This window comes from Anolis sagrei, chromosome 1, assembly GCF_037176765.1.
Source record: "Anolis sagrei isolate rAnoSag1 chromosome 1, rAnoSag1.mat, whole genome shotgun sequence".
In the NCBI taxonomy this organism is placed as follows: domain Eukaryota; kingdom Metazoa; phylum Chordata; class Lepidosauria; order Squamata; family Dactyloidae; genus Anolis; species Anolis sagrei.
The window spans coordinates 131,075,548-131,097,623 of NC_090021.1; the positions used below are offsets into that span (position 1 = coordinate 131,075,548).

At 41.4% G+C, this 22,076-nt stretch overlaps 1 protein-coding gene across 2 annotated transcripts in view; it reads left to right on the forward strand.

Moving 5' to 3' along the window:
* Positions 1-22,076, forward strand: part of LPIN1 (lipin 1) — a 117,588-nt gene that overhangs the window by 326 nt on the left and 95,186 nt on the right. The gene's annotated exons all lie outside the window — the stretch shown is intronic.

Here is a 22,076-nt window from a genome sequence, read left to right on the forward strand (position 1 = left end):
ATATAATACAAGTTATGTCATAAATGCCATTTGCAAGAGAGGGGAAGTGACAGTATTTGATCATAGCATTGCTTTTTGTTCAGTTGGATGCAGTGAAGAAACATGCCTGTGGATCTCGGTGTTTTCTTTATATATAGCCTGTGATCTTCTTCCATTAGGCCAGTTGGAGGTAAATGTGAAATGGATTGCTTTAGAATACCATTGTGAGAAGCATGATACTGTGGAGATTAGGAGAGCAGACTAACCTTTCCACTGTGTCTCATAGTTCTTCTAATGCTTTCCACCATGGAAAAGAAAAGAGGACCTTTACATTCTTTAGAAAATGATAAGAATAGTTGAGATGCTACAAGCTCTATATTGATTGTTTCTTTCTAGCTTATATTATGGTTTATTGTTCCAATCTTGCATCTTCATGGGGAACAAGAATGGTGGATGAGAGAAGTCGAGCTGTCTTATTTTTATAGAATGCTTGGAGAAAATTAGCAATGCAAAAATAAATGTACAGATATTTACATTCTTGGGACAAAGTAGGTGGTTGGAAAGGATGAGGAGGAAAGAAAAATCTAGCATCATCACCAACCTCGTGGAGGAAACGGAGATACTTTCAATCTGTACAAGAAAAAGTGAATTTATTTTGAAGGTTCTTATGTCGTGAACTGCCAAAGATTTGAAAAGTTACCTTTTTGGATTATAACTCCCAGAATGCCCAATGGAAAAGTCACTTTTCCTAACCCTAATGCTGATGCTGAAATGGAGCAAGGGGCTTGTATATTATAGCTACTCATCTCACACATGATTCTGGAATGACTATTACACAACAACATATTCCATCATTGCTTCTGGTGTGTTTTCATGATTTCCAATATGGACCACAAGAGGGTCAAAGGCATGTGGATTGGATATATGATATTAGAGTTGAATGAAAACGTACTGTGAGCACATGCTAAATCACATTCTGGGTTTACATATCTTCAGCCACATAAAAGACCTACTCCAGTCTAGTACCCTCCAGATATATTTATGCGTCTGGATTGGGGAACACCACACAAAAAACTGCTCCCTAGAGCAGATTTCTCGGTTTTTCTATCCATCTGGATTCATTTATTTATTTATGTATTGAAGGGAGAGGATTATGTGCACCCTCAATGTTGCTGGACTGCAACTCCCATCATTCTTCACCATTGCCTGTGTTGGCCAAGGAACAGAGAAAGAGGAAATCCAAATGTTACTGTCATTATACTAAAAATGTAATAGTGTAATATTTGATGAACATTTTCCCTTTCCCCATGGTACAACTAACTCTCCTGTCCCTGACTAGCTGCCTTTTCGTTTTCTCCCAACGTTGAACCCTGCTTCATGTTTATATGACAGGCAACGTGAACTCTGCTTTTTTTACATTTAAGTTCCCTTTTGTTGGGACTTGAAGACATGACTGTTCCATGAAGTCTTTGAGAATATTTAGCCCCTAGTCATCCTACGCAGTAGTCGCACATCCTGCACTTTATCTCATGCCCTCTCAAATGCTGCAGCTGGCACCTCTCAAATGCTGCAGCTGGCCCTCTCAAATGCTGCAGCTGCAATGTTTACAGTCTGGCGATTGTGTTAGTAACTTACCACCCCAGTTAGAGGATTGCAGCTTGATTGAGTCCGAATTGATGTTTTTATATGTGCATGTGTTTTACTTTATTGTATTTTATATTGTGTTTATGTTTATTGTTAGGCACTTTGTGCTCTCTGTAAGCCGCCCGAGTCTCTTCGGGGAGATGCTGGCGGGATATAAGTATAAAGTTGTTGTTGTAGTTGTTGTTGCTGTTGTTATTATTATTATTATTATTATTATTATTATTATTGACACAAAAGCACAGTATGTCACAGCAAACGACATCTATATGCTGGATTTCATATCACAAAATCACAAGTCGAACACTTCCCAAGCGTCTAGGACTGTGTGATGTATTTTCGAATGATGCGTGCAGATCCAAGTAAGGTGGCCTTTTGCAGTTGACAGATCTTGATTTTGTCAATGTTTATTGTTTCCAAATGCCGGCTGAGATCTTTTGGCACGGCACCCAGTGTGCCGATGACCACCGGGACCACCTGTACTGGTTTATGCCAGAGCCTTTGCAGTTCAATTTTGAGGTCCTGATAACGGTTGAGTGTTTCCTGTTGTTTTTTGTCAATGTGACTGTCACCTGATATGGCGACATCAATAATCCAAACTTTTTTCTTTTCCACAATTGTGATGTTTGGTGTGTTGTGTTCCAAAACTTTGTCAGTTTTAGATTCAAAAGTCCCACAGTATTTTTGCATGCTCATTTTGCAGATTTATGATCCCATTAATTCTTTACTGCTGGTAGTTGGTACTTGAGACATAAGTTCCAATGAATCATTTGGACCACAGAGTTGTGCCTCTGTTTGTAGTCCGTCTATGCGATTTTCTTGCAGCAGCTGAGAATATGATCCATGGTTTCATCAGCTTCCTTGCACAGTCTGCATTTTGGGTCATCAGCTGATTTTTCAATCCTGGCCTTAATTGCATTTGTTCTGATGGATTGCTCCTGGGCTACAAGAATCAAGCCTTCTGTCTATTATTATTATTATTATTATTATTATTATTATTATTATTAACACAACAAGATTACACGTTGGACACTTCTAGTACTGCATGATGTATCGGTGAATAAAGCGTGCACAGCCCAGTAGGTTGGCCTTTTGCAGCTCACAGATGGTAATTTTGTCAGCACTGATTGTATTTAAGTTCTTTAGGCACTGCACCCAGTGTGCCATCACCACTGGGACCACCTTTACTGGCTTGTGGCAGAGTCTTTGTAGTTAGCTTTTCCAGTTTTTTCTCTTCAGTCCTGCTGTCGCCTGGAATTGCAACATTGACATTCCATATTTTGTTCTATTATTATTATTATTATTATTATTATTATTATTATTATATAGCAAAAACATGGCAGTTCTGGAGTTTGCTTATCTTCATTGGAAGGGGGAAACTATGCTTTATGAGCCTTGAATGATCTGTAAAGAAACCTGGTAGAAAATTGAGATTAGATATACCTTATACCAGGAGGGCTAACTTCTAGGGGTGATAGATAGGTCATGTTGTAACCTCTAAACCAATGGTTCTCAACCTGTGGGTCCCCAGGTGTTTTGGCTACAACTCCCAGAAATCCCAGCCAGTTTACCAGCTGTTAGGATTTCTGGGAGTTGAAGGTCAAAACATCTGGGGACGCACAGGTTGAGAACCACTGGCCTAAACCCACCTCTTAAGACTATACAGTCTAACTTAGTCTTTTTTATGCCAGTAATAGTTCACAACGTACCATAATATTTGATCACTTCTGGTCTTTCGAAAAAGATAAAGCTCTTTTCTGTTATGTTTTTCCAGGATTGGGAAATTTTCCAAGAGCCTCATCCCACCCTAGTCAACTGAATAGCCTAGGGGACAACAGCAGCTTTAACAAACTGCTCATGACCTATCAGTAATTGTTTTCTGGAGAGCCAGTGCAAAAGGGTGCCTGCTGGCATGAAAATATTACCTCCCAAACCCGATACATCAAATAAAGTTATTTTTAATGTGACAGCTGTGCTGGCCTACACAGCAGGAAGCACAGCCTTCTGTCCTCTCTCTGATGTAGAAGGATGTCCCCAAACTTGGCAACCATTGCTGTGGCACCTGTCACACCCCAGCCTTACATTGGAGTGAGATTGTGCACAAAGTATTCTTGATCCTATTCATCGTAAGACTGCTTTGTCTTGTGCCTTTCCCCACCCTTTTGACAAAATATAGGAAATATAAAAATGCATATGTAATGCAAAACAACATATACACTGACCAAAATTAACATGTTATGTGTTACAGGTTATTCATTCATTCATTCACTTATATCTTGCTTTTCATTCAAAACTGAAATGCCATTTAAATCAAATACAAATAAAAACACATGCTAAGCTATGAATGAGAAGACATAAATTATTGTTAAAGGCAAGATTGCCAAAGTACATTTTCAAGATGTGATTTAGAAAATAATTCCCTTTCCCACACACAAGTAAAGGCACTGGAGGGAAACGTAAAAGATACCCACATAAACACTGAGATTAAGGATGCAACTACACTGTAGAATTAATGCAGTTTGACACCACTTGAAATGGCATCACTCAATTTATTACAATCCTGGGAGTTGTAATTTGGTGAGACACAAGCATCCTTTGGCAGACAAGGCTAAAGACTTTATAAAACTACCTCCAATGATTTCATAACATTGAGCCATTAAAGTGGTGTCAAGCCACAGTTAAAGTGGTGTCGAACCACATTTATTCTAACATGATAAGATACTTTGGAGTTTTATGCTTCTTCTCCAGAAATAAAGCTCTTGAGGTCAGTAATTATTAGGTCCATCAGTTGCCTCCATAACCAATGATGCTGGATTGAGTTCTAGTTGCTTCCACTGTGTTTCCTTAACACACATTTGTGGGAGAATTTCCTACTTGACCCTATCACACTATGCTATTATTGGGCTATTATTCCACTTTAACTGCTATGACAATATTTTTGGAATATTTTTGGAAGCCTGTAGTTTGTAGTTTAGTGAGGCAAATACTAGGATTCCATAATATAGAGCCATGGCTGTTAAGGTGGAATCATAGTGATATAACAGTGCAGTGTGGTGGAGCAGAACAACCTGGAAGACATCAATCACTCAGTTTGCCCAATCAAAGGTATGAAACACATGTTTGTGTTTTTAACAACCATCACTATCACAACAACAAAAGTAGTAAAAGTTACCAAGTTAGGACAATAATAATGGAATGAATACGAATGAAAGGACAGCCATTTGTAGGAATAAAAACATGTGGTTTGAAATTCAGACCAGTCTCCACACTGACCTCCCTAACCATTACAACTGATGGTACTGCATCCAAGAAATTATGCTGGTTAGGATACAGTTACACCCACGTCTGGTTTGCTTCCCCCCCCCCTTTTTTTGCCTACAGCAACGTCTTGAATAAATATAGCACATCAAATATGATCCTATGAATATAAATACCAAGTAGAAGAAGAGTGTGGAGGTGTACAGTTTGTCCTTCCCAGTTTATTTTCTCTGCTGTGATTGATCTCTTACACCTACAGAGAGCTGGTATTTTTAGAGAATGGCCCTAGGTAAGTCAACATTTTCAAATGGCTAAGGATTAGATTTAGGAAGCTACTGCCATGGGCTCATGGCTTTCATAGGTTATCTTCTGACTCATGTTTTAAAATAAAATACTTAGTTACGCGGTCATCAAATTACACTGGTCTAACTGAGGGTTTGATACTCACCAAAGGTAATAAATTGTTGCCAAGCCTTTTAACTGTTTTCAGACAGGACCCATAATTCACACACACACACACGTTCAGTCTATCTGAGTGATCCTGAGTGTTATTGTCATATAGCTTCAAGTCATTTCCAATTTATGGTGATCATGAGGTGAACCTATCATGGGGTTTTTATGGAAAGGTTTATTCGGAGCAGGTTTGCCATTGCCTTCTTCTGAGGCTGAGAGAATGTGACTTGCCCAAGATTAACCAGCAGGCTTCTATGGTCAAGTAGAGATATGAACCTTGGTCTCCCGTATCCTAGTCCAGCAGCCAAACTGCTATACCACAGTGGCTCTTATACTTCCATTAATAGCAATGTCAAATCTTCTGTTCTAAAACACCCATTGATTTTACATACTATATATTTCCTTAAGAACTTATCTCTTTTTTGAGTTGCTTGTGTGACAACTATACAATACCATGCCCAGGCCCAATGTCAGCACCTGGTAGCTATCAATAACCGCCCGCGCACAAAAATCCAGGCAGCAGATGGTTAGGAAAGCCATTGCAAAGAAGACTGGGGACTTGTTACCAGTTAATGTAGACACTTGCAACTGGACTCTTGATATAAGGCATTTCCATTTATTTATTTATTTATTTACAACATTTATATGTCGCCCTTCTCATCCCAAAGGGGACTCAGAGCAGCTTACAAGATATATATACATACAACATATTATATTGTATTGTCGAGGGCTTTCATGACTGGACTCACTGAGTTGTAGGTTTTTTCGGGCTATATGGCCATGTCCTAGAGGCATTATGTCCTGAAGTTTCACCTGCATCTATGGCAAGCATCCTCAGAGGTGAACGATTGCAACATTCACCCTTGCCTCCAGCAGACAAGAGTTCTTTCTCCCACCCAGGGGCGGCTCAACCTATTACGCAAAGTAAGCATTTGCAGTATAGTTGATTTTGCCCAGGGGCCCTCTTGAGGCGCTCTTGGGGGAAAATAGACCTTGATATATGCAAGTTGTAGTTATTGGGATGTATAGTTCACCTACAATCAAAGAGCATTCTGAACTCCACCAATGATGGAATTGAACCAAATATGGCACACAGAACTCCCACGACGAACAGAAAATATATATCAGTGATTGGTTGGGGGGGGGGGGGGGCAAATACTGTTTGCTTACCATTGAAAATTACCTAGGGCCACCTCTGAATATAGATGAAGTAGAAACTTTAAAAATTAATGATAGGGGAGTGGGAATAGAAAATGACTGAGAGAGAAAGGTTTTTAAAGCACCCTTCCTTGCCCACATGAGGTTTCCTGAGCTTCTCAGCGTGTGTTGTGGCAATCCTTCGGTTACAAAGACTGAAGCTTTTATGCTTTGTTTGTAGCAGTCCACGTTTGATCTGGGTCTTGTGCCCTATTTGTTTGTTTAAAAGTGTCACTGCTCTGCGGTTTGGATTTGGATTGGAAGTTGCGATCGGAAGCCTCATGTGAGGCAACGTGAGCAATTCCTTTGATTGGCTGAACTGGGATAAAGCTTGGAAGTGCAACACCCCCAAATGCTGTGGGTCAGAGCTGATGTTTTAGTTCCACACTTTCAGCCTCGAAGGCACCTAGCAACACATGAAAAGAGGAGGAGTACTGGGCCTTTCAGACTCAGAAGACAACACAAAGCATCCCTCAAGAAAGGATGCTGGTAAGTTGTTTTGTACCTGATTGGGTTATAGCCACACATACATCTCTTCCATCCACGGACAGAACACGAAGCCACTGATTTGGGTTCCAGAGACTATAGGAACTTTGTACTTTGGAGCAATGCAGAGTAGTCTAGGCTGGGATAAGGCTTATTCTCACAGCCCAGAACAGGGTAAAGAAGGGTAAAGAAATTCTACATAACTGCCTGATACTTATTGTAATTGTATTGTTATTGTAATTGGAATGTGTGAATTTTAACATGTATACTTTGATGGGAAGGCTCATTCTGGAATCGCTGTTAATGCCATCTGGCTCCTAGACAAGAACCATTATGGTAATGAAAGCACAAAGATTAAAAATAGTAACTCCATCAAATCAAGGTGATACATTTGTTATTTAGTAAACATCATTTGGAATATATTATTGGGCATTTATAAGGGACACAGGTTTGAAAAGATATAAATTTGTCCCCGAGAAGTTCCAGGGGACTTTTGTGTTTTGAAGGTTTGGAGGAGTTGGGTGTGCTTTGCTTGGAGAACAAATGATTAAGGGGTGATTTATAGCATCTTCAAATACTTGAAAGACTTTCATATATATATATATATATATATATAGAGAGAGAGAGAGAGAGAGAGAGAGGGGGGGGGGTAGTCAGCCGTTTTTTCAGTGTTGCTCTCCAAATGGTCCAAATATACTTGTGTCTTTGCTTCTCTACTGTTTCATATTGCATCTTGGTGCATTTCCTCTCTAGTGACCTCATCACATTAGTCTTGGACCCTTTCCTACAATGTATACAGGACAGAACCAGGATGGGGCCCATTGGAGCCCATCACATGCCACTGGGCTACTTCCAGTGGGACTCTGATATGGCTCCATCCTGTAACCATCGTAAGAGGGAGCCATGAGAACATGGGAGGCTTCCTGCGTTCTCATCCAGTAAACCAGGAAAAGCATGGAGGAAAGCAGGACGGCAATGCTTTCCCCCATGGGATGGCAATGCGGGCAATGTGAGGTGCAGGGTGACGGGTTCCCATGCTGCCCACCGGATTTTCCCTGCTGCCCCACAGATGCTCCATCTTACCCCTGGCTTGAGGACCTCTGTTTGATGAAGTCCTAGATTTCTGTAGGGCTGTCTTCTCAGGATACTCCCTCTTTTTTCCTCAATACACCACAAACAAAAATAGCATTGGTTATGTTTATTTTTACATGGAGGAGACCTATCCTGGCTTGTGTATTTGTTTGCTGAATTTGATATGTCAGTCTTTAAATCATGCCATCTGCCCCCTCCCCTCCCTTGCATTTTAATTTTAATTTTTGGACTCATTTCAAAATGAATATAGTGCAGGAAATGTAGTCTGGATTGATTGGAACAAGGTATTCATTGTTGGGATTCTAAATAAGAAAATGTGAAGATCCATCCATGAACACCTCCCAAAATTCAATAATTTACCTGATTTTCCTTATGAGTTGTTTGGTGGTAAATCAGTCTATAAGAAATGAGCTTTCGGGGGTGGGGGGAATTCTGAGAGTAAGAGTTGGTTGACAGTGTAATATGTTGCATGGGGGTGTCTCCTCCATTAGAGGTTTTTAAATAGATGCTGGCTGGCAATCTGTCAGAATGCCTTATAATAACTTTATTCTGGTATCCCCCCACCATCTTCCTGAAGGGACTCAGGATGGCTTACACAAGGTACAAGATGCTTAAAAAACAGAACATGAAATAAAACACAATATAAAATACAATTAAATAAAACATATAAGCATGTAAACAACAACATAAAACTCAGAAACAGTGCTCATCTGTCAATGGCGGTAACTAATATAAACATGGCCAGGCTGTAAACAATAGGACAAAGAAATGGGAATAAGTGCAGAGCTGTAACTTTGGGGTGAGGGCATGGGATAAAGTGCAAGGCTGCATAATAAAATTGTAGATCAAGTAGGGAATAGGTGTTCTCAATAGCTTGTTTGAACAGCTAGGTCTTCAGGTCCCTACAGAAGGAGGACAGTGTGGGGGCTTGCCTAATCTCCCTGGGGAGGGCAATCGAAAGTCAGGGGGACACCACTGAGAAGGCCCTCTCCCTTGTCCCTACCAACTGTGCTTCAGACAATGGCGGGACCAAGGGGAGGGCTTCCCCGGCAGATCTTAGAAGTCATTTGAAAGCTGGCTTGTAGAGTATTAGATGGTACTCAAGGAGACAGTGCACAACTTTTTCTACAGTGTCTACAAAAGGCCCTAACACATGCAAACTTTGCTTACAGATATGTATACCACCAACCTTAGTGTTTTGGCATAGTAAAGACACTAGGTTGACCAACTTTTGGACATGAGTTCATGGGATATTTAATCATGACAAATTTTGCACATTTTAGCAGTGTTGCATCACCCCAGCAAATGTTCATAGGAGGGCCCCACTTCACTTTCCCTCCATGCCTACCATCTAGCTTGATTTATTTTTTAGCAGCACCATTGGGAAGATTGTGAAGTAGAGCTGGAGAAACACATTTGATATCGACTTGCATCCGCATTGTCTGCAGTAAACATTTAAATAAAACTCGAAGTGGGAAACAATGGCTTACCTGATCTGATTGTTTCATTTCATCTATGTGCATTGCTAGTTAGGAATGAATCTTTTTGGGAACATGGCGAACTTTTCCACCTTCTCCTCTTCTTCTTCCTCCTCTCTTCTTCACCACTTCTCTTCCTCCTTCTTCTCTTTTTCTTCCTCTCCTCTTCCTTCTCCTCCTCCATTTTTCTCCTCTCCTCTCCCTCTTCTCCTTTATACTCCTCCTTCGCTCTCCTCTGTCCTGCCTCCTGCTCTTCAACCAGCTCTCTATAGTCCACCCCCACCTCCACACACAGGCTGCACTTCTAAATATAAAGGAGAAATGGAAGAGCAATGTGTGAGTTGTCAGAATCCTACAAAATAAGCTGTAACACAGCTTATTTTGCAGTGGTTCCCAACCTTTTTTTGACCATGGCCCACTTTGACCAGGGCCCACTTTGACCAGGGACTATTTGACCAGGGCCCACTTTGACCAGGGGCCGCTCCAACATTAGTACCAAAAGGGGTGGAGTTGGTTAGCTCTGCGAAAAGGAGCAGAAATAAATAAAATAAAAAAGAGGAAGAAGGTTCGCAGACCAGATATTCATTCTTGCGACCCAGTGCTGGGCCACGACCCACAGGTTGAGAACCACTGCTCTAAAGGGCACATCCAGAGCTGTGTTTACTCTGACTGAACACATGCAGGTAGTGGCTATTTGTGAGCCATATATTTCAAAAGTCAAGAAATCAGCTGTGTAGCAGGGGGATGAAGGACTCACAAAAGAATTCTGCCCCCACCTATTAATTTTTTTTCAGTCGTCAAACTTCTAGTATTGCAGTAATTTAAAATGTCAGCAGAGCATTTAGAAATACTGTTTGGGGATCCAAAGGAAAAGGGCAGGAAGAGTTCCTTAGGGGATGTGAATACCATAAATGTTCTACGTTGTTTGGATTATCAGTATCTCTCTCTCTGCAGTGCTAGAACATTGACGATTAAAGAATTTTTTTTGGGTTGGGGCAGAATTTTTATGTGGGGGCACTACGCTCATTTCACACACACACACACACACACACACACACACACACACACACACACACACCCCTTTCGCTATTCCCTTCACCAGTGAGCTAATATAACATAGGGGGTGGTTCCTTTAAACACTTTCACATTTCAAGGGGGTGTGAGAGAAGCTTGGCTGGAAGTAACATTACTTTGTGAAAGGAGAAGAGTGGTATATTAATAGATATTTGGCAGACATGCCGTACCAACATTTCATGAAGCGGCAGAAACAACATCAGATCAAGTTGCTTGTTTCAGTGCCGGTGACGCATGGCCCTTCGGTAATAAGTCAGAAGGAGTTGAAGTAAACCAGAATACTCAACCTTTAGATCCTTGATATATAATAGTTGTGGAGCTTATTTTGATTCATATGTTTCATAGGTTTAAAGTAGTCCAAAGAAGTTGAAAGATCAACCAGAAACCAGTTTCAAGCGCAAACAGTTTCAAACTAGAATGAGCCTTTCTCGAAATACATGGATAAAAGATAGAAGAAATTTAATCACAATCGATTGGTGCTTCCATATAAAGCGACAGCAGGATTTTATGTCAGAATAAATCCCATAAAGTGATATGCCAGGTGCAAAGTATTGCAATTTTGTGTTGTCAAAGGCTTTCATAGTTGGAATCATTGGGTTGCTGTGAATTTTCCGGGCTGCATGGCCATGTTCCAGAAGCAGTCTTACAGTTTAATGGACAACATGGGATGTATCTGCAATTAAAGAAAGAAGAATAAGAATAGGAATTATTCATAGATCTAACAATGGACATTGTAGGTGCCTTGCAAGAAATATTCCCCAGATGCATGTTTACTAAATCCTTCATGATCTGAAAAGTATGTGTTGGCTTTTTAGGATGGAAGTTCTGATGGAGTAAAATCCATGCACCTCTCTTCCTCCACCTAAGTCAATGCTATGGATGTGCCCCACACTGTTAGTATGTAGTCGGCCCTCCATATCCATAGATTCCACATCCACAGATTCTATCATTTACTGCTTTTTAAAAAATTAAATCCAAAAAGCTGAATTTGAATTTCCCATTTTATATAAGGGACACCATTTTATTACACCATTGTATATAATGGGACTTGAGCATTCATGAATTTTGGGAGCCTAGAACTAACCCATCACTGTCCTGGCCATTTCCTTCATGCACTTTGCCTGCAAAAGTTAATGACAGTGAGCTTTCTGTGTTACATTCCCTACTCCTTTTTATCTGACACTTAATCTTTGGTCTTTTAAAGTCTGAGTTCAGGATGTATCTGGAAAGTTAAGCTCATTTAAGCACATGATAAACATTCCTTTCTACAATTGGATTCACATCGGATTCCCCTGTGTTTACCACTCAAAAAACCTAATTTTATCTTCTTGCTCCAGTCAATTTATTACTGACAACAGGCACACCGAGCCCTGTGGTACATGTGACCTCCTGGCCCATCATCAGTTATATATGGCAATCCATGGATAAACCTGCTGCTGTTGTTGCCTGGCAGGTAACAAAAAGTAAGTTGGTTGCCAAGAATGTAACAGACCATAACATATGCATCAGATGGGTGAACAACAACTATGTAATTTTTAAAAACGTGCATTCTGGGTTGGGTCAAGCAATAAGCCTGGCCTAGAAAAATATTGACTTTGCAACTGTTGACAAAACAGCTTTTATATCCTGGTAAATGTGTCTGTGTATTGTATTCCATGATTAAGGGCGGGATACAGTTTTATAATGATTTCCAAATGCTCTGTTCCTTTGATGACTGGGCATGGTGAGGTGAATCAGCAGGTGATGGGAGGGGTGCAGTGAATCAACACAAGACTTCTTGTGTCAAATAATGGGGAGAGGACCTCTCAGCAGAGGGGAATCCAGTATGTGCCTCGATCCACACTTTTCCTTTTGAGCTTAACCAAAGCCCCGTAGATAGAACGTGCCCTGGGAGTAGAGTTTCCAGATTTCACAAACTGGTCCCTTTTTTCTGCTTGTCAGGGTGATAAGAGGAATCTCGGGGCAAGACCACTATCTTGAAAAGTGTGTGTGTTTTCTCATTTTTAGACATGGTGCTTTTTATTTGAAAGGCATATTATGTGCAGCATTGGTGGATGCTTAGTGTATTAGGCTTCATGGCACGCCTGTAGCTTGGTTCTTGTGGCTTCACCAGGTGCTGTGCTTGTTAGGGAAAGCTACCTTAAAATATAGCAGGGAATCCAAAAATCAAATAGGATACAAAAAGTTGAGCACCAGCTCATTACCAAGCAGAGCATGAAGTCCAGTGTGATGTGGCTGTAAAGAATTCATAGCTTAGGAGGCAAATATGCAGAGTCCAATGTTAAAAAATCACAAAAGGTTTATTTACAACTAGCCGTCTCCTGCCATGTGTTGCTGTGGCCCAGTCTGTGTGTTTTGTGTGTGTATATATGTGTATGTGTATGTGTGTGTGTATATATTTGTGTATATGTGGTTTTGAGCATGCATTCTAATGTATTATTTATTTTTTTGCTTTTTAAGTCTCTTCCACTGTATTTTTCAGTGCTTTTATGAGTGATGGTCACTCGTTGGCCTGATAGGTGTATTGTGTCCAAATTTGGTGTCAATTCGTCTAATGGTTTTGAGTTATGTTAATCCCACAAATGAACATTACATTTTTATTTATATAGATAATAATAAGAAATAACTGCACGTCTTAATAATAAAGAACTGGGTCTGAGGGCCCTTCCACACAGCCCTATATCCCAGAATATCAAGGCAGAAAATCCCACATTATCTAAGTGTAGACTCAGACAGCCCAATTCAAAGCAGATATTGTGGGATTTTCTGCCTTGATATTCTGGGATATATAGGGCTGTGTGGAAGGGCCCTATATCTTCTCTTCGAAGATTTCAAGAGAGGGAAAACCTCAATCACTACATCTCTCTAACACAGTGGTTGTCAACCTGCGCGTCCCCAGATGTTTTGATCTTCAACTCCCAGAAATCCTAACAACTAGTGAACTGACTGGGATTTCTGGGAGTTGTAGGCCAAAACACCTGGAAACTCACAGGTTGAGAACCACTGCTCTAGCACACAAGCAGAGAGAGATCTCAAAGCACACAGCACATACTCTCCGTTTTAAACTAAGAAGGCAGAAAGTCTGATTCAAAAAGGCTTGCACTAGAAAAGTATCCATTTTAAACAACCAACCAGAATGAGAGCAGAAACAGAGAAGAGAGAAGGAAAACATACATTCCCAACTGTCATACAGGAGACATTGGGGAAGGGAAACGCTTTGTCTCTACTAAGCTAACTAAACTGTTCCTCATTGAGGACTTGAGACTTGGTAGTGTGGGGTTGAATTCCAACAGTTCTTAGGTCTGATCAGAAAAGCAAAGAAAAGTTTTTCTTGTTCCAATTGTAATCAGACCTGCCGGGGCTAGTATTGGCATGCCATTGGAGTGTTTTCCTGACTCACAGCAAGAGGACTAACTGTACAGTCAAGGCATCATCACCAGGGATCAGATGAACTTTTCAGCATAAGTGTTTCATGGCTCTCAGGTGTCCTGTTGCAGACATTTGTGCCTGAGGGAGTCTACTGCACTGATAAAACTGCTGATTAAGGTTTTCTGGTAGTCTCTATGGAATGGGAAATTGTCAATATGGAGCTTTTTGAGTGTTTAGTGACATACTTTTCCTTAGGATAAGCCAGCATGCTCAATTTACGATCTACCAAGCCAAGAGTAGCCCAGCATCTAGATCAGGCATGGGCAAACTTTGGCCCTCCAGGTGTTTTCGACTTCAACTCCCACAATTCCTAACTACCAGCTGGCTGTTAGGAATTGTGGGAGTTGAAGTCCAAAACATCTGGAGGGCCGGAGTTTGCCCATGCCTGATCTAGGGTCTGGCAAGCAGGGATGACCTTACTATCAGGGAGAGCGAGGCAGTCAGCTTAGGAAGAAGCCTTTGAATGTCAAAAAGTGGCCGCAAGCTTAATTATATTATTACTTCCAGGGAGGAGTGCCTAAGTGATTTTCAGCTTCTTGTGCCAAAAAGACTTGTATTAGGCAATATCTAACTTAAATGTGCAGGTGTGCCATTCACTGCTGTGCCTCAGGTAGAGCCTGAGGAGCCTTGAAAAGGACACAAACTATTTCTAGGTGAAAACTTGGCAACTCAATTCTGTTTCAAAGGGAGGGACACACCTTTCAAGAACAAGTTTCTATTTCCATTTTGGTTACGCAAAATATAGAACATTGCCCCAGGCAGCAAAATGTTTTGGGTTAGCTTTACAGACAATTCTCTGTATTTGAGTGGTGACCTAGTCAAAGACTCAGAAAGTGAGCTATGTATCTGGAAATCCCTGGTTCAAACACCACCTCAGTAACAAATTCTTTAGGTGGGTAATCTTTTTCTAATGTCCATCTGCAACAGGGAGGTAACAACAGTCAGGTATCTTAGAAATTAGAAAGAGCATGATCTGGAAGAGCATGATCTCCGTATCCCAGTTTCCTGGTCAAAAACCTGTATCAGCTGCTTAACAAAGTTCCTCAAAATTCTACTCAATATTTTAGTCTTATCATCTTTGATTTATATATTTTATATAATAATATTTGGAGCCCCCGGTGGTGCAATGGTTTAAACCCTTGTGCTAGCAGGACTGAAAACTGACAGGCTGCAGGATTGAATCCGGAGAGTGTGTGGATGAGCTCCCTCTGTCAGCTCTGGCTCCCCATGCAGGGACATGAGAGAAGCCTCCCACAAGGATGGTAAAACATCAGAAACATCCGGGCGTCCCCTGGGCAGTGTCCTTGCAGATAGCCAATTCTCTCAAACCAGAAGCAACTTGCAGTTTCTCAAGTTGCTCCTGACATGAAATATATGACAATATTTATATTTTATGTGTATGGCAGTATTTAGTATTTTTATTAGGTGGGATTAGTATTTGGAGCTGTTATTGCTATTGTGTGCCTTTAAGTTGTATGTAACTAATGGTGAACCTAAGGCGAACCTATCATAGCATTATCTTAGCAAGATTTATTCAGATGGGTTTACCTGTCTTCCTTTGAAACTAGGGGCCCTTCCACACAGCCCTATATCCCAGAATACCAAGGCAGAAAATCTCGCAATATCTGAGTATAGACTTAGATAACCCAGTTCAAAATAGATATTGTGGGATTTTCTGCCTTGATATTCTGGGAAGAACCCAAAGAATTGGCCAAGGACACCCAGTGGGCTTCTATGGCTGAGCAGGGAATTGAATCCTGGTCTCCAGAGACATGGTTCAACACACCAACCATAATAATAATAATAATAATAATAATCATCATCATCATCATCATCATCATCATCATCATCATCTTTATTTGTACCCCGCCACCATCTCCCCAAAGGGGACTCGCAGCGGCTTACATGGGGCCAAGCCTGAAAAAATTACAATATAATAATACAAATTACAATCAAATAAACAACATAACAGTATAATATAAAACATCAAAGCATATAAAACAATATACACAAAACATAGGAACTAAGCATAATGGCAGATAAACAAAGGGCGGGCCGCATGTACATAAAATGATTTAAAAACTCCGGGTGAGATAAGGGGGGGGGGGGGAGAACTAATTGTAAAGGCGAACTCATAGAGAGATAGAAAATTAAGCCAACCTTTGGGTGGATGGGTGGGTGGGACTCTTGGGACAAGAACATTGGAGGAGCACTAGCATAAAGTTATATGGCTACTCTTCGAAAGCACAATGGCAGAGCCAGGTCTTAAGGCTCTTTTTAAAAGTTTCCAAAGTAGGGGCTTTCCTAATCTCTCCGGGCAGTGAATTCCAGAGTTGGGGGCCACAGAGGAGAAGGCTCTCTCCCTTGTACGGAGCCCCTGGTGGCGCAGTGGGTTAAAGCCCTGTGCCGGCAGGACTGAAGACTGACAGGTCGCAGGTTCGAATCCGGGGAGAGGCGGATCAGCTCCCTCTATCAGCTCCAGTTCCTCATGTGGGGACATGAGAGAAGCCTCCCACAAGGATGATAAAACATCAAAAATCATCCGGGCGTCCCCTGGGCAACATCCTTGCAGACGGCTAATTCTCTCACAACAGGATTCTCCTGACACGACAAACAAAAAACAAAAAACAAAACAAAACAAAACAAAACCCACAAGGCGAGTCTGAGAGACTGGCAAGGGCGAAAGGAGGACCTTGCCCGAAGATCAAAGGGTACGGACTGGTTCATGGAGAGAGATACGGTCACAAAGGTAGGCGGGTCCCAAACCGTTTAGGGCTTTCTATTGCCACCCTGGCTCTGGAATCTGGTATACTGTGAATTATCCTCAACAAGTCTTGGAATTCTGGCACTCTTGAATAATTGGCATTTTCTGGTGTTTAATATTCGGTAACTGAAAAATTACCAATAAATTAGTGCCGAACTATGAAAATGCATAATCTAGATCTCAAAATTAAAAACAAACAACAGATTTTCAAAATTCAAAATCTGGTCTAGGTTTAAAAATTCAATGACTGCTCTTGCCAGCTGAAACTAGTCTGCCATACTACCGCATTCATATTTTCAACGTAACCTGTCTCTCAAAAAACTTCAGACGACAAAGGTCTTCCTCCGTCTGTCAGCCATAGAACTCTTTTGCCAATTGTTTTGCTGACAGTGAAGATTTTATGCATGAGAATTACAAAATGTGACAAAGTTACTGGCCTGTCTCCACCCTACTATGTTTTCCAAAGATGAAGCATGAGCAACGTGACCTTTGTAATTGCATTTTTAAAGGTGCAACTTAATACTGTCATGCTATCATAACAACTTTATTTTTTGGTCCAGGAAACAGAAGCTTGGAGAAAAATGTAGTTGTAACCTGTACTTCTCAAGTGGTTTCTAACAGACAGAGTTTGGAAAAAGATATTTTTTTGTGGATGCTAGTTCCACTCTAGACAAACTGGCTGTAGGACTGTGGGGAAATCACTTTTCCAAGTTCTACTGAGGTAACAATGAAACTATGGGGTCTGATCTTTTTTAGCTGTTACTTCTATTAACTGCAAAAAGTCATTACTCTGAAAGCCAATTGTCTCCCACGCCTAAAAAAAAAAGTATGTTAAAATTGGATAGACAAATACAACAAAATTCAATAAATCAAAACATGATATGGTGATACTAGCATTAGGCTCATCAAAAGTTGCAAAACACATTATGAAAAATGTCAAAGCTCCATCAGGCATGGATGTTATCTTTGGGGTGAGGGTGGCAGGAGTTAAAAGATGCTAACTTAAATCTGAAGGATAAGCTAAGACCAATCAGAAAATTATCCTTGTGTTTTTATACATCTTGAAAGGCCACTTTGCCAATCCTTACATGTCATGGTGAGATATACAATAAGACACCGACTAACACCATACATATCCTTATTAAATTGAAGTGAGACTGGCATTACCAGCCACACATTTTCCATATGTGAGTTCATTGCAACGTAAAAGAGCGGTACTTCAACATGTGTGCTATGTTTTACATTGTTTCTATAAAACATAGCACGCATTTTGCAGTACCGCTCTTTTACGCTGCAGTGAACTCACATATGGGGGTCTGTGTAGTTTAAAACAAAGCAAAGACAACAATTTTTAAAAAAGGAAACAAACAATATATTTATTTTATAGGGCATTTATATTTTCGATTGAGCCCCCGGTGGCACAGTGGGTTAAACTGCTGAGCTGCTGAACTTGGTGACTGAAAGGTTGCAGGTTCAAATCTGGGGAGCAGGGTGAGCTCCCACTGTCAGCTCCAGCTTCTGCCAACCTAGCAGTTCGAAAACATGCAAATGTGAGTAGATCAATAGGTACCACTCGTGTGGGAAGGTAACGACACTCCATGAAGTCAAGCTGGCCACATGACCTTGGAGGTGTCTATGGACAGTGTCAGCTCTTCAGCTTAGAAATGGAGATGAGCACCAACCCCAGAGTCGGACACAACTGGACTTAATGTCATGGGAAAACCTTTACCTTTACCTTATATTTTTGATAGGGCACTGACAATCTGATTAAGTGAAGCAATTGATATTTAAAGGCTGATCGACTCAGGCGCATCAACATCAATATGCAACAAATGCACTTTTAAAGAATACTGGCAACAGTATTCACATATTTATTTACTATATTTCAATCCCGCTGTATCTCACCCTGAGGGGGGACTCAAGACAGCTTACAGTTTGGCAAAATTCAATGCCACATTATACATAAGAAAAAAAGCAATACATAACATAATTAACTAAAAAAACATTAGACACATAAATATCAATAAAAACATTAAAACATATTAAAACATTTTGAACATTGCACAAATCCCGTAGTCATAGTTCGGCTGCTTCATTTATATCTCTATCAATATGAAATGTGTGCTGCAATTCTGTCACTTGCCCAACGCCTGCTTACACAGTCAGGTTTTAACTTTTTTCCTAAATACCAAGAGGGAGGAGGCCAATTTTGATCTCACTGGGCAGGGAGTTTCACAGCTGAAGGGCCACCACTAAAAAGGCCCTGTCCCTCATCCCAACCAGTCGTGCTAGTGAGGTGGGTGGGACTGAGACCAGGACCTCCCTGGCAGTGGTTCATAAAGGAAGATACATTTGGACAGGTAAGCTGGGCCGGAACTGTTTTGTTAGTGCTATATACAAGATGAGCAGGATACCTGTGTAGACAACCCCTTAGAAAAACAATGCTGTGTTTTGAAAATGCCCCATTCTGTCACTAGGTGCTGCTCTTTGAGTGTTTTGTCTGTACAAACCTAATCTTGGTTAAAATGTATGAGCTTGACCCCACTGTCGATATATGCCCGTTGGACTTATTTCAAAACAAATGCAAATGTTTACTCTCCAACCCAGATAACACAATGCAGAAGTGTAAACATGTGTATTGATTGTAAAAATGGAGTCATAGGTTCCCGATGAACACGAACTGAGCACTTATGGAGTAATTTAGAAACAACGTCACCATCTGATAAGAATTGTAGAAACATTTGTGATGGAAAGGTTGCAGACTGAGTGACGTGCAATACTGTAAAGTGCCTCCAAAACAAGGCCCCCCGAGGTCAACTGAGTTAATTCCCTCGAAAGCGTGTTTGGTTTTGCAGTCTAAATGATTTTTTATTTGATTTCATAATATTTGTTTTCGCAAGGGCATTTATGTATCCCTTTGGATGATCCGGCCTCCAGTTTCTTCGAAAGTGTTATGATGAAAACATATTTACAGAAGAGAAAGCAGCATCAGCAGAGCAGCGCAGAAGAAGTGCAACAGATAGTAAAGGGGAAAAGTTGAAGCTGGCAGGTCAGAAGCCGCTGTGCTAAGTTGTTTTGTTTGAGACAGCCTCGTGCTCTGATTGGTCCAGATGGACCACCTCCTATTTCTTAGAAACCATTCGGAACAGATTGTAGATACAAGGAAAGAAGTGCACTTGGAGAGCAGCAGGGACTTGGATTTCCTTTCTGCTTGTAAAAGGAATTGCTACAGGACAAAGTGCACAAGATTGCGTTCATAGCTTCAAAACAGACACACCCCCACAAACGCCCCCACATGCTCATATCCATTTGTGTTCATTTTCAAAAACATGTTCTGTTCAAAGAAATAGTGTGAAGTCAATTAAATTTCTTGTTTGCCTAGTTTGGCAATCTGCTACTTAATGGGTGCAAGGTTAATAGTTGACCTCAAACGGAACAGGATTTAATTAGGTGTACTTTAAAAGGTTATTAAAAGGTTATTTTATCCCAAGGCTGCTAAAAACAATTTCCCACCTAAGGCAGAGCAATGCATGGCTTTCTCTTCACTCTGCCGCTCTGTAAGTCAAGGGGCATTGTACCCAAGATCATCTGCCTTATTTCTGCCAATTAGGAAAATATTCACTCAACTGCGGGAAAAATACAGCAATACATTAATCAACCATTTGCTGCTCTTTCATTATATCTACAATGGCAGAAAATTGTGTGTTGCCTCATTTAATCCAGTGTGAAGCTCTGGTTTTTAAAAGTCCTTGTAAACATTTTGGGGTTTTGAACTAAGAACTGTTGCACTAAGAACATTGCAGCACACCCACTCTGGCCCGTGCCCTGACCTACAAGAAGCACTGTCTGAATATCAAGCAAAAAGTGGGTGCTAGAAATAATATCATACAAAAGCTGACTGGCCCAACCTGGGGATCACAACTAGACACAGTGAAGACATCTGCCCTTGCGCTATGCTACTCTGCTGCTGAGTATGCATGCCCAGCATGGAACACATCTCACCACGCTAAAACAGTGGATGTGGCTCTTAATGAGACATGCCACATTATCACGGGGTGTCTGCGCCCTACACCACTGGAGAAACTACAATGTCTAGCCGGTAATGCACCACCTGACATCCGCCGGGAAGTAGTAGCCAATAGTGAAAGGACCAAGGCAGTGACATCTCCAGCTCATCCCCTGTTTGGATATCAGCCAGCACGTCAATGACTCAAATCAAGAAATGGTTTTCTGAGATCTACAGAGACACCTGCTGGAACACCCCAGCAAGCGAGAGTCCAAAAGCGGCAGGCTCAAACCCAGAACCTCAATCAATGGCTGATACCAAATGAGAGACTCCCCCCTGGGCACACAGAGGACTTGGCAACTTGGAAGGCGCTGAACAGACTGTGCTGTGGCACCACGAGATGCAGAGCCAACCTTAAGAAATGGGGCTACAAAGTGGAATCCACGACATGCGAGTGTGGAGAAGAGCAAACCACTGACCACCTGCTGCAATGCACCCTGAGCCCTGCCACATGCACAATGGAGGACCTTCTTGCGGCAACACCAGAGGCACTCCAAGTGGCCAGATACTGGTCAAAGGACATTTAATCAACTACCAAGCTTGCAAACTTTGTGTTTTGTCTGCTTGTTTGTTTGTTAAAAAATGCAACGCAACTGTTCGATCTGCTCCTGACACGATAAATAAATAAATCATAATAAAAGATGAGGAACACACAGTACTTTGTTTTCGTTTCCCCTTATTTTGAACTATTAAGACACTATTATGTGTCTTCAAGGAAATGGAACTCTGTGTTTTGCATCCCTCTTACAAAACATTGAATCCAGACAAGACAGAGGTACTCCTGGTCAGTCGCAAGGCCAAACAGGGCATAGGGTTACAGCCTGTGTTGGATGGGGCCACACTCCCCCTGAAGACGCAGGTTCGCAGCTTGGGTGTGATCCTGGACTCATCGCTGAGCCTGGAACCCCAGGTTTCGGCGGTGACCAGGGGAGCATTTGCACAGCTAAAGCTTGTGCGCCAGCTGCGCCCATACCTTGGGAAGTCTGACTTGGCCACGGTAGTCCACGCTCTGGTTACATCCCGTTTAGACTACTGCAACGCTCTCTACGTGGGGTTGCCTTTGAAGACAGCTCGGAAGCTCCAACTAGTCCAACGCTCGGCAGCCATGATTTTAACAGGAGCGGAGCGCAGGGAGCATACAACCCCCCTGTTGCGCCAA